The sequence below is a fragment of the Rattus norvegicus genome, chromosome 2 (assembly GCF_036323735.1).
Source record: "Rattus norvegicus strain BN/NHsdMcwi chromosome 2, GRCr8, whole genome shotgun sequence".
NCBI classification, from domain to species: Eukaryota; Metazoa; Chordata; class Mammalia; order Rodentia; family Muridae; genus Rattus; species Rattus norvegicus.
The window spans coordinates 208,992,344-209,003,395 of NC_086020.1; the positions used below are offsets into that span (position 1 = coordinate 208,992,344).

An 11,052-nucleotide genomic window follows, 5' to 3' on the forward strand; every position below is an offset into this window, starting at 1 on the left:
GAAGGGGTTTGCAACCCCAAAGGAAGAACAACAATATCCACCAACCAGAACCCATAGAGCTCCCAGGGACTAAACCACCAACCAAAGAGTACACACATGGAATGACTCATGGCTCCAGCCTCATATTTAGCAGAGGATCACATTGTCTGGCATCAATGGAGGAGAGGCCCTTGGTCCTGTGAAGGCTAGATACTCCAGTGTAGGGGGAATGCCAGGGCAGTGAGGTGGGAGTGGGTGGGAGGGAAGTGGAGCATCCTCATAAAAGAAGGGGGAGAGGGGATAGCACTGGAAGGGACCAGGAAAGAGGATAACACTGAAATATAAATACACAAAATATTCAATAAAAAATTAAAAGAAATGAAATAAAGTAAAAATAAATGATATTAAATAACATTATAATAAATAAATAATAAATAATATTAAATTATATGTTCTGGGCTTATTAGGACTCATTATGTAGCAAAGAAATGAAAAATAGCTCTGGAAAGACAAAGATAGCTTTTTTTTCCTGCCTTGATCTCTAAATTGTACAAGGAAGGTAAATTTTCTACATAACAATTAAATAACTTCTAAGTCACTGGCTCCTTACCCAGTGAAAGTCTTTGGCAAGTGTGTGCCTTACTTTCAAATCCTCTTTTCAGATATGGAACTGGGTTTTACAGTTGCATGTCATTGGCCATGAAAGTTGGAAGTTGTGTCATCAGGAGCTCTGGGGACAATGTTGAGATTGTTATGGGAATGCTGAAGGCAATTCCTTGTTTTTACTGGCTGTCAGGTTTAGGGAACGTTATGAAAATGGAGACCATTAGACCATATAAGAACCTGCTGGGTTTTTTTTATTGTTTTCTTCTTTTCTTCACCTTCCTTTCTCTGCTTTATTTATTTTGTGTATGAACATGTTCGTGCCACAGTGTGCACATGCAGGGAAGAGGATAATTTGCAGGAGATGGTTTGCTTTCCATCCTGTGGGTTCCAGGTATCACAGCCAAGTCTTTGGGCTTGGTAGCAGCCATCTTTATTTCATGGTCATTTCATCAGGCCAAAACTTAATTGGTTTTGTATCATGTTTGCTTTGCATCTGTAGCTGGGGTTTTGGTGATATTAGTGCATGATCTATCTATGATCAGCAGTTAGCATTCAGCAGTAAAATAGCCAGAGCAATTGTGTTCTTTGACACTCAGATTTTGAATTTTTTCAAACTAATTTAGCCTATAATCTTCTCCCAATAATTTTAAAACACTATCCATTTTTCCAACAAAACACAAAGATTCAAAACAAAGTAGAAAGCATTAAAATGTATTTATTCTACTAGTAAAATGCCTAAAAGAAGACATCTAGACCCTAGGAACAGAAACTGTGTAACACTACACTTTTAAGATATTTGCCACATGAGATGGGACTAGGGGGGGACAACATTTAGAATATAAATAAATAAAATAATTAATAAAAAGACATTTGCCACATTAGTTTTGATTTAAATATCAATCCTGAGAGCCTTCCTATAAAAAAGTCTGGCATGCAGGTGCAGCCCAGGGACAGAGAGTCCATTAGTTTAGCATTCTTGAGACCCTTCGTTCATTTCCCTTCCTCAAAAGAAAAAAAAATTCTTAACTCTGTGCTAAATTGAGTACAGATTCTGACCTGGAGGGAGGAGGAAAGATTAAACAGTGAGAAAGTTAAGGTAATTTAAAAGTTTCTGGAAGGCCAGAAAGTTACAAGTGTCACAGAGGCTGCTCTCCAAACCATGTAGTTTACACGTAGTAAACTAGTGCTGGGTGAAACTGTCTGCACGGTAAGCCATGCTGGGAACTCTGGGTGTGAAACACCACGTCTGGGTCCTTCCTAATGTTGGGTTGAGCTTTGTTACTGATGCTTCTGCCTTTATTCATGCAGGCTCCTGAAAGACTCAGTAAACTCATTAGTTCTTAGAGCTAGATTTGGGTGGGGAGGGTGCATTCTTCGGTACATCAGAGTTCTCTAACTGGGGTGAGCAGATGTTGATCAAGTCTCCCCAGGAAAGTTAGACAACATTGGGAAATACCAGCAAATAGATTTTGGGTCATGTCAAGTTCTCTGCCATTTGTGCTATCTTGACTTGGAGATGGGTACGTACAGTCTGCGAAGCACTGGGATCCGGGTGTAAATGATCACTGGAACCAGTGAAACCCTGTGCAGTTCAGAAGGCCTGTGCCTCGTGTGTTACCTCACAGTGTCTACTTGTTTGGGTTGCTATGGTGACCATTGCAGACCCCCTGTTACTTCTTCCAGCCAGGGATTTCCCTTGTTTTCTTTGGCAGTGGCCAGCAGCTGCCACGCTGAAGGCTGTCTGCAGGTAGCTCTCTGTAGGTGCTTTGCTCTTAGGGTTTGAGCTTGCCAGCTGTCTGAACCCTGTTAGAAAACTCTGCCTTGGAACCCTGTCTGCCCCTGACAAAGATTAGTGTCATTGGTATTTACAAGATCCAATGGATTTTGTTTTGTTTGGCATGAGGATTAGAAAGAAGAGCTAACTTAGGTAGAGAAGGCAGGAGCCATCATCAAAGATAGAAAACCGTGGCGCTTATCCTTGACCGGAAATCTCTAAGGCTGACTCACCAGAGAATTCAACACTGATGTCTTCATAGTAAATACTTAGATTCAATCACCAACTGTGAAGCTGTTGTCGAAACTTCAAACTCTCAGGTCTAAAATAAAACATCAAGATCTTTTTGTTTGATATGTGGAGGGCACATGTCACTGGGTCTGGAAGCAGGCTTTGGAAGTTACTGTACCAAATCTCGTCTATTGTTCCTATGTCTGTAGGATTCTGGGGCACTCAACCTATGGCAGGAGAGTGAAGTGAAACTCTTGGTTTCTGCCTCTTGAACTGGATTTTAGGAAACTCGTTATTGATTCAAGGTGTGCAATGGAACCCACAAAGAGAGAAGGAAGAGAAGAGCAAGGAAGATGGGGAGGAGGAGGGGAAAGAAGGGGGAAGAAGGCCAGAAGGTGATGCTGCCACTTGAGGAAGTTGAGGAAGAGCACAAAACTTCTAGTGAGTAAAATTGTTTCAATTGTTAGCACTAGAAATTCAAAATCCAGATGATTAAGTCTCACTGCAAAAGGAAGAAAGAGATGTCAAGCCTGGTAGGGAGGGAGACAGGGAGAGAGGGAGAGAGACTAATGAAGTAGAAATAGGAAACAGGACGAGTGGATTTCAGTGAATAGTGAGTTTATATTATGAGGAAATTTTATGTTGAATGTATTTACAAAGAGAATTAGTAGAGTTTTGGAACTCATATTGATCACCCTTGTTATGTATTGGGGGTGCAAGAGCACCAGAAAGTTGTTCAAGACAGGAGACCCCCTCCTATTCAACACGTAAACATTTCATTCTCTGCAACCTATGCAGTCCTACTCATCTTTTCTCCTTTCCACAGATCAGATCAATTCAAAGAGGCATCACAATACAAACTAGGAAGAGAATAGTTTCAAATACTTTGTGACTCTCTTCCCCCACACTCTGCATCCTATCATTCAGGTTGCTCGTTAATACATGTATGGATACAAAAGCCTCCTTAAATGTATTTACCTTAACTGTAAGCCTCTTAAGAGCTGAGATTAAAGAAAATAAATTCCTCCATCCTCCTAAGTGCCGATCTTTGTAGCATGTGCACAGTGAAACCTTAATGTTAATTGCTGTTCTGTTCTGGCTGGAATGACTGTTACCAAACTGCTCTGTCACTGAACAATGGACACATCCTCTGTAGATGGCTGCTTGGATCGCTATGGTTGCAATAGATTTGATTATTTACATTATGTCAGAATCTTTTATTTATTTTTATTTGTTTGTGGGGGTGGAAAGGTTTTATTTCATTTACAAGTTATATCCCATTATCAAGGGAAACTGAGGCAAGAGCTGCAGCTTACCCATAGAGGCGCAGCTGATTACTGGTTTGTTCCTAATAGATTGCTTAGCTTGCTTTCTTTTACAACTCAGGATTATCTGCCCAGAGTTAGCAGCATCCTCAAAAGACTGGGCTCTCTCACATTGTTATTAGTCAAGAAAATGCCTCACAAATTTGCCCAAGAACTTTTATTTATACAAAAATAATCAATCAATCAAACAAACAACAACAAAACACAAAAAGGCCAAAATGAATCCTGTCCCTGAAACTCTCTTTTCTTCCATATTTAATTGACCATTGTATAAAACATTCCTTTGTTTCTATCTCTCTCCCTTTCTTTCTTCTTAAATCTTCTATCATATTAAATTTATGACTTCCAAAGACAATAGAAACAAATTCACATGAGTTTATTCAGTTAATCTTATTTTAAAATTCTGCACCATTTAAGAAGTATACTTGTTACCGGCATCTTTAACTCAGCTACTACACGTTTGTGTTTTGTTATGATGGGGAAAAAGAAGATATCACAGGGGTTGGTCTTCAATATTTCCTCGAGGAAGGGGAAATGCACAAAATACAGTAGCTATCAGTATTGGGTATGGTTCAATAAAGGCAAAATGACTTAGGAACTGTTGAGTATGGATTTTACAAGCAGGCAAGAAACTCAAGTTGGATTCATGAGGCCTTACTAATTTTATGAACTCTGTAGGTGTGATAAATGAGATAACTTATGTCTAAAAATTCAAGGCTAACACACACACACACACACACACACACACACACACACGAGATTAAAGCATAGTGTGTTACTTCCCAGGTCTGGCTTAATTAACTCAGACTGTCTTTTTTTTCCAGCTCTATTCCTCTCTCCTGAAAGGCTTGTCTATCTATAAACCATGTTAGCTACAATAACAACCTGCCTGGAAAGATCTGCCCATTGGTGCACTGATGGAGTAACGAGCACGAGGGTAACTAACCACTTTCTAATTGGATCTAAAACCCACATCACTAGATGGAACCCCTACCTAACAGTTAGCAAGGCCAAGAACCTGTAGTTAGACAGATCATACGCTCTAGGAGACAACCTGTTAGTGGAACATAGTATTAAACACAGTCAGAATGACACGCTAGAGCTATAGACTAGTTCTTATCTCAAGCTTTATCAGAGAAGCTTCCTTCTACACTAGACAGTGATTAACAATGAACAACACAACTTGTCAAGAAGCTTGAATAAATTACTTCAGTGTGCTCAGTCCTAAGTAAGACATCTGGGTCATACCACTCCTCCTAAGACTCAGGGATCATTGTAAAAAGTGGGGGTAGAAAGATTGCAAGGACCAGAGGTAGTAGAGATTACAAAAAACAAAAAAAAAAAACAAAAACAAAAACAAAAAAAAAACTCTTTTCCAAACACAATAGGAGAATTACATACATGTGACAACATAAACAAGATCACACAAAGTTGGATAAAGTCTTGACGTGCAGGTAGAAGGTCGGGATAAAACCCTACCACTTGCTGAGGAAATATTGTAAATTGATAGGAGAAGAAGAGTTAGTATTCTTTATGGGTATGATACATGGTAGGACTAATGCTGTCTCACCTCAAGGTATATAGTCATTATTAATTGGATTCAGTGAACTAAAAATAATGAGCATACAAAGTTGGGTGGGAACGAAATTGGGAGTGGATCTCAGGAAGACGGGCACAGATGATCAAAGTACAGTATATAAAATTCTCAGAGCAACCTAGAGAAAGGGTGTTATCCATCAGAACAGAGAATGCACAATAGCAAAAACTCAAGGGAGCTGGTCAGTCATACCCACGGTCAAGAGCAGAGATGGAAGGAGTACACACTGGCAAGCACTCAACTATCTTTCTCTATTCGTGTGCAGTTCAAGATCGCCTGAATGTGCCACTCGGTTGGTCAGATATTCCTACTCTCATTACTGTAGTCAAAATAATCCTCCATAGACATGCCTATAGGCAAATCTCACCTATACAATCCCTCATTGAGATTCTCTTTCTAGGAGATTCTAGATTTGCCAAGTTGATCCTATTTTCCATCACAGTATATTTCAGAGGGTCATGAATATTTGAAAGTAAAATGTATTTTTAATTATGGTTATTTTCCATTATGTATATGATGGTGGTGGTGGTGTTAGTGGTGGTTGTGGTGATGATGGTGGTGTTAGTGGTGGTGGTGGTAGTGGTGTTGTTGTTGTTGTTGTTGGTGGTGGTGGTGGTGGTGGTGTGTGTGTGTGTGTGTGTGTAGTGTGGTATGTGGAGGTGGTGGGGTATGTGTATGGGTGGTGGTGGTGTGTGTGTGTGTGTGTGTGTGTGTGTGTGGTGTGGTATGTGGAGGTGGGGGGGTGTGTGTATGGGGTGGTGGTCGTGGTGGTGGTGTGTGTGTGTGTGTGTGTGTGTGTGTGTTTCTGTACTACCACATTAGTACAGAGACCAGAGATTGATAAAAAGTTTTTATTCATAAACTCTCTAATTTATGTATTGAGGCAAAGTTTCTGATGTGAACTCAAAGATCACCAGTTCATATCACCTGGCTTACTATCTTGCTCTGGTGACCCCAGGTATGTTGTGAGAATGGAGGAACTGCCATCAATTTGGTATTTTTGAGGGTATTAATGATCTGCACTTCAGTTGTCATGCATGCACAGCAGGCATTTTACCTGCCAAACCATCTGAATAGCCCAAGAATATTTTAAAAATCAGTTGGTAAAGGTAAGTCATTTAAGACTTTGGAGCAGTGAAGTAGAGAAGTTCTTTGAGAAGGCCTGCCTGTTTACAATGAATGTGATGTTTTGTGTATGAGGAAGGCTGGATTCTTGCAGTGTTTATCACCCTAGGACTAGCAGGGAGGAATTGAACCAGCATTGAAAGGTACATAATTCAAAGATGAGTATCAAGTCTTAAAACTGGAAAGACAAAATGTATTTGAGCAACCATAAAAAGAAACAAGAAAGAGGAACTTGTTTGAGTACAGGACGAGAAACTTGGAGCACAGTATATGGTGGCTCAGTGGAAGTTTGAAAGGGTCTTCACTGACTTGGAAGGTAGAACTAGACATGCAGAACTGAAGAATGGAGAGGTGGTACTAGATGAGAAGGTAAAACAGTATAAAATGTAAGTGTTTGAAATGAGGAACTCTATAGGAGTCTACCCTTAAAAGAATGAAGGAATAGATACTGAACTGCAACCTGAAAGAAAGAGAGTAATGATGGGTGTAACCCTCTCCAAGCATCTGTGCCCTGGGAAATCTTCGTCTCTTAAGTTTTTCCATCTATGAAAAATTGATTGACCCAGAAAGTAGGAAGAATGGGGTATCAAAAAGGCAGAATTATTTCCAAAAATACATGGTACTCGGGTTGTCTTTTATAGAGGATAACAAGAGGTTGGCTGTTACTATCCAGAACTCTGAGAATTCCAAAACGCCCACCTCTCCCAAAGTTGGTCCAGATTTATGTATTAAGTAATATCTCATTAAAAATCCCAACAGCACTATTGTTGATCATGCTCTAAAGCCCACCAGCCTCTTATTTGAGGAAGTAATTACCCCACAAGGAAATTTTCCCAATGATGAAAAAGGAGGAATTGTAGCCATAGAAACTTCAAGAACACAAAAGAGGGATAAGTTGAATATTTAAGAAATATGAATGTCTTTGAGGAACATAGGAGAATGGAAGAAGATAGTCCTAGGATCACATTCTTGAGGGTAAGTTTATGAGCTTGAAGTGAGATTACTCAGAAGGCTTATAGACAGTCTTCTCTGGGTAATGTTCTGGTACAGGAAACTTGAAAAGCCTTTACATCCATGAAGAAAAGGAAACTCATTACACTAATTACAGTGATGCATTTATGGCATTATAGTATTATATATAACATGTGTATTGTGTTTTCAAACTCTAGGACAAGATACCTGAGCAGAAATTTAGGAAAATCATGTCTATTATGAATAACTCGAGACCTTGTGGTTCTGGCAATGAAATACCATGACAACTTGTTACTTTTCCTCAGATCAGAAAGAGAGAAACTAGAAGCAGGGAAGAACCATATCTCATAAGCCCATACTGTTGTGAGGTTCCAACTCTTAAATGCTCTCGAATAGCATAACAATGTCTGGGAAACAAGTGTTCAAACATGTGCCTCAGGTGTGTGTGTGTGTGTGTGTGTGTGTGTGTGTGTGTGTGTGTGTGCGCGTGTGTGTGTGTGTGTGTGTGTGTGTGTAATTGTGGCTTTTATATACCTTAACTAGAATTTATAAGATGTCCTATAAAAATTTATTTCAAATTCTTATGGTGTAGGTTTTTTTTTAATTTGAACTTAAATCTTGTATAATTTATTTGAAAAACGTAGGAAATTATAAGGCATCTTTCCTTGTCTTTTTTTTTTGTTGTTGTTCTTCAAAACCTGGTCACCATTACAGGAGGGTATATGGGTTCCTAATAGAAAGGAATAGCAATTGTTTAAGAAGATGTTAATGATAATCAGCTCAATTTAATTGTTAGACATTATATACATCTATAGATTATCACACTCTGCCTCATACGTTGGTATAACCATTCCTTGTCAAGTTTAAAACTTAAAATACAGGAGAATTCACTTGTCTAAAGTAGTCTGTAATGTTCTAGTAAATGTTCCTCCCTTTCCCCTTTTGGAGTCAACATGGATGTACCATAAAGTATCCTAGAGTACCCATCTATCCAATATGGCAGGACCTGACTCCTCCTTGTCCCTGTGAAGGTACCTTACAACACGCAGCAAATCTTTAGTCCTCATAAGGATAAATACATGACATTGAAAATAAAGCATGGTAGGTTATTCGTAACATAATTTCCTTCCTTCACACTATTCTTCAAGTCTGGCCTTGGGATCAAATACTTCCTTGTTTCTGGGTGAAGCAACAAATAGGTTCTATAGCTCTCATGACAGTTTATACACACAGTCTAATTGAGGACATTAAAACAGGAATTAATGCAGTAATCTATCAGAAACTTCTATCTGTGTTGTCTTCTCCCTGACTCACCACGCCTGCTCCGTATGTCCCTTGATCCTCTTGAAGAAAGAAAAGTCTGTTGTGAGGTGATGTTGTCCCTTTCGCACTGCCCCGGTGAGCCTGATAGTTTTAGCCACTATGGGCCAAGTTAAAAAGAAGGAGTTGGAGGGAAGCTGGCAGATTTACTTAGTAAAGACAGAACCCTTTTTTCATCATAAGTCTCCTGTAGATTCTTAGAGAAAAGTCAGTTCCTAAGTGCACCAGTGCATACTACTCAGCCTGCCTCTCACACCTGCCCTCACAAACTGAAACATGGACACACTACTACTCATCTAGCCAAGATGTTTTATGTCTGTTTGCTGGTTTGTTTTTTTGTTTTGTTTTGTTTTTGTTTTTGTTTTTGTTTTTTTGGTTTATTTCCATGTTCAGGTCATTTTTCCCCTCCATGATCTGGAAGACTTTGGAGACCTCTTTTAAAATTATGTTGGGTCAAACGTCTTACGAGAATTACCTAGACAGTCTTGCCTCCGTGTGCTATGGGTAAGAACAGTTAATTCCTAGAAGAACCCTTTTTGCCTTTGCTATGAAGGATGAGGGATACATCTCCTTTTTGCAGAAGGACCCAGAGAAGCTTGAGAGATGAGGTGAAACACTAGAAATCTCTAACAACTCTCTGCACCATTATTCTCTCCAACAACTTTTCCAATTCAGAGACTACAAGGTGCATGTGGTACTGGTGGTGGAGTTGGTAGAGGTGTGATTCATCTGAGGAAGCTTCTCAAACTCAGTATATCCTGCCCAGATGGATCAGACTCTTGCTGTAGGACACAGGATAATGAGACATCTTTGTATCATTCTCAGCCTACAAGACCACCACTTTAATAGAGATGGAAAGACTCCATATTATAATCTTGTCAGGTACAAAGGATGGTAGACACAAATGACCATCGTGCAGCCTACTTTTGCAAAGCTTATAGTATACTGATTTTAAAGCACTTGTGTTTTTCTTGTGGTACATGTCTGTGAAAACATCAATTTCTCTTCCCATTTCCTTTAGCAACTCTGCTGTCCACATTTGTCTTATCTTTTGCTCCTGGTAAACTCAATTTTTATGCCATTCCTTCCGTCCTGTCTCTTGGAGTTGCTAATACTTCCCAACTCTCAGACTACGCATTTTCATAAGAGCATCAAAACTAGTTCACTATCTCTGGCACCCAGATAAGTGCCAACCTCATCTGTTTACTCAGAAGAATGACAGTAACAGAAAAGACTCTTCATAAATTCCCCCCACTGCACATACATACGTACCCACAACTGTGTTGCAGCTCCACCTTCTCCAGTGTTTGAAAAGATGAGTCTTTAGTGTCAAGACTCTCAGGATCAGGGCTAGCATTTGAAATGTCCTCCCTCAGATTGTCATTCGTATTCTATCCAGTTTACACACTAAAAGCTATCCCCATAGCTCAAATGATCTTATATAAACCTTTGTTTTTTTAATCCCTTCCTCTTTTAGAGACTGAATGGTACCAAATCTATTGTCTTACAACACTAACAAAATTATTATTTCTGTTCGTTTCCCTTTCGAGCTCCAATTGGATTCTTTGTGTTTCCTGCAATAAAAGACTCCCACAGTCATCTATAACCATGGTGCGATCACCAATGCCAAATCTCCCACTCTGCTCGCTTCTCCTGACTTTCTGATCCCCTCTTCCACAGAGAAAATGTTCATCATGACATCACTCAAGCATTTTAAAAGATTCATGAATTTGTCTCCAGAAGAGATTCTTCCTTCCCAGTTACCCATGCTCTCTATAAAGAAATACAATATGGAAGATTTATCCCAAGAAGCACAAGCTGGCAGTTTTTAAACAAAATAAAGCTGTCAAACATATTCTAATCTAAAAGAGTTTAATTCAGGCAGGAGTTTAAAATCCTATTTAAAATGCTAACCCAATATATGCCCATTTTTTAAGTAGGTAAATCATTATGGCTTCACATAAAGAACTTCAGAGATGTTCAGAGTTTTGTGTTATAAGATCTGGTAAAAACAATCTGTAATTCATGGACACGTGATTATTTTTGATAGTACTCCAGTTTAATATAGGATTTATTCTATACTCTCAAGTAGTTTCTTAGAGGCTTACCTTAATGTCAGAACT

General features: G+C 39.2%; 1 long non-coding RNA gene across 1 annotated transcript; it reads left to right on the forward strand.

Annotated features, from left to right (window-relative positions):
* Positions 1-2,289: 2,289 nt before the first annotated feature.
* LOC120100930 (uncharacterized) lies at positions 2,290-10,784 on the forward strand. The gene is made up of 3 exons (XR_005501239.2): positions 2,290-3,031; positions 4,740-4,852; positions 10,610-10,784. It is a non-coding gene; the product is annotated as an uncharacterized LOC120100930 (long non-coding RNA).
* Positions 10,785-11,052: the final 268 nt, after the last annotated feature.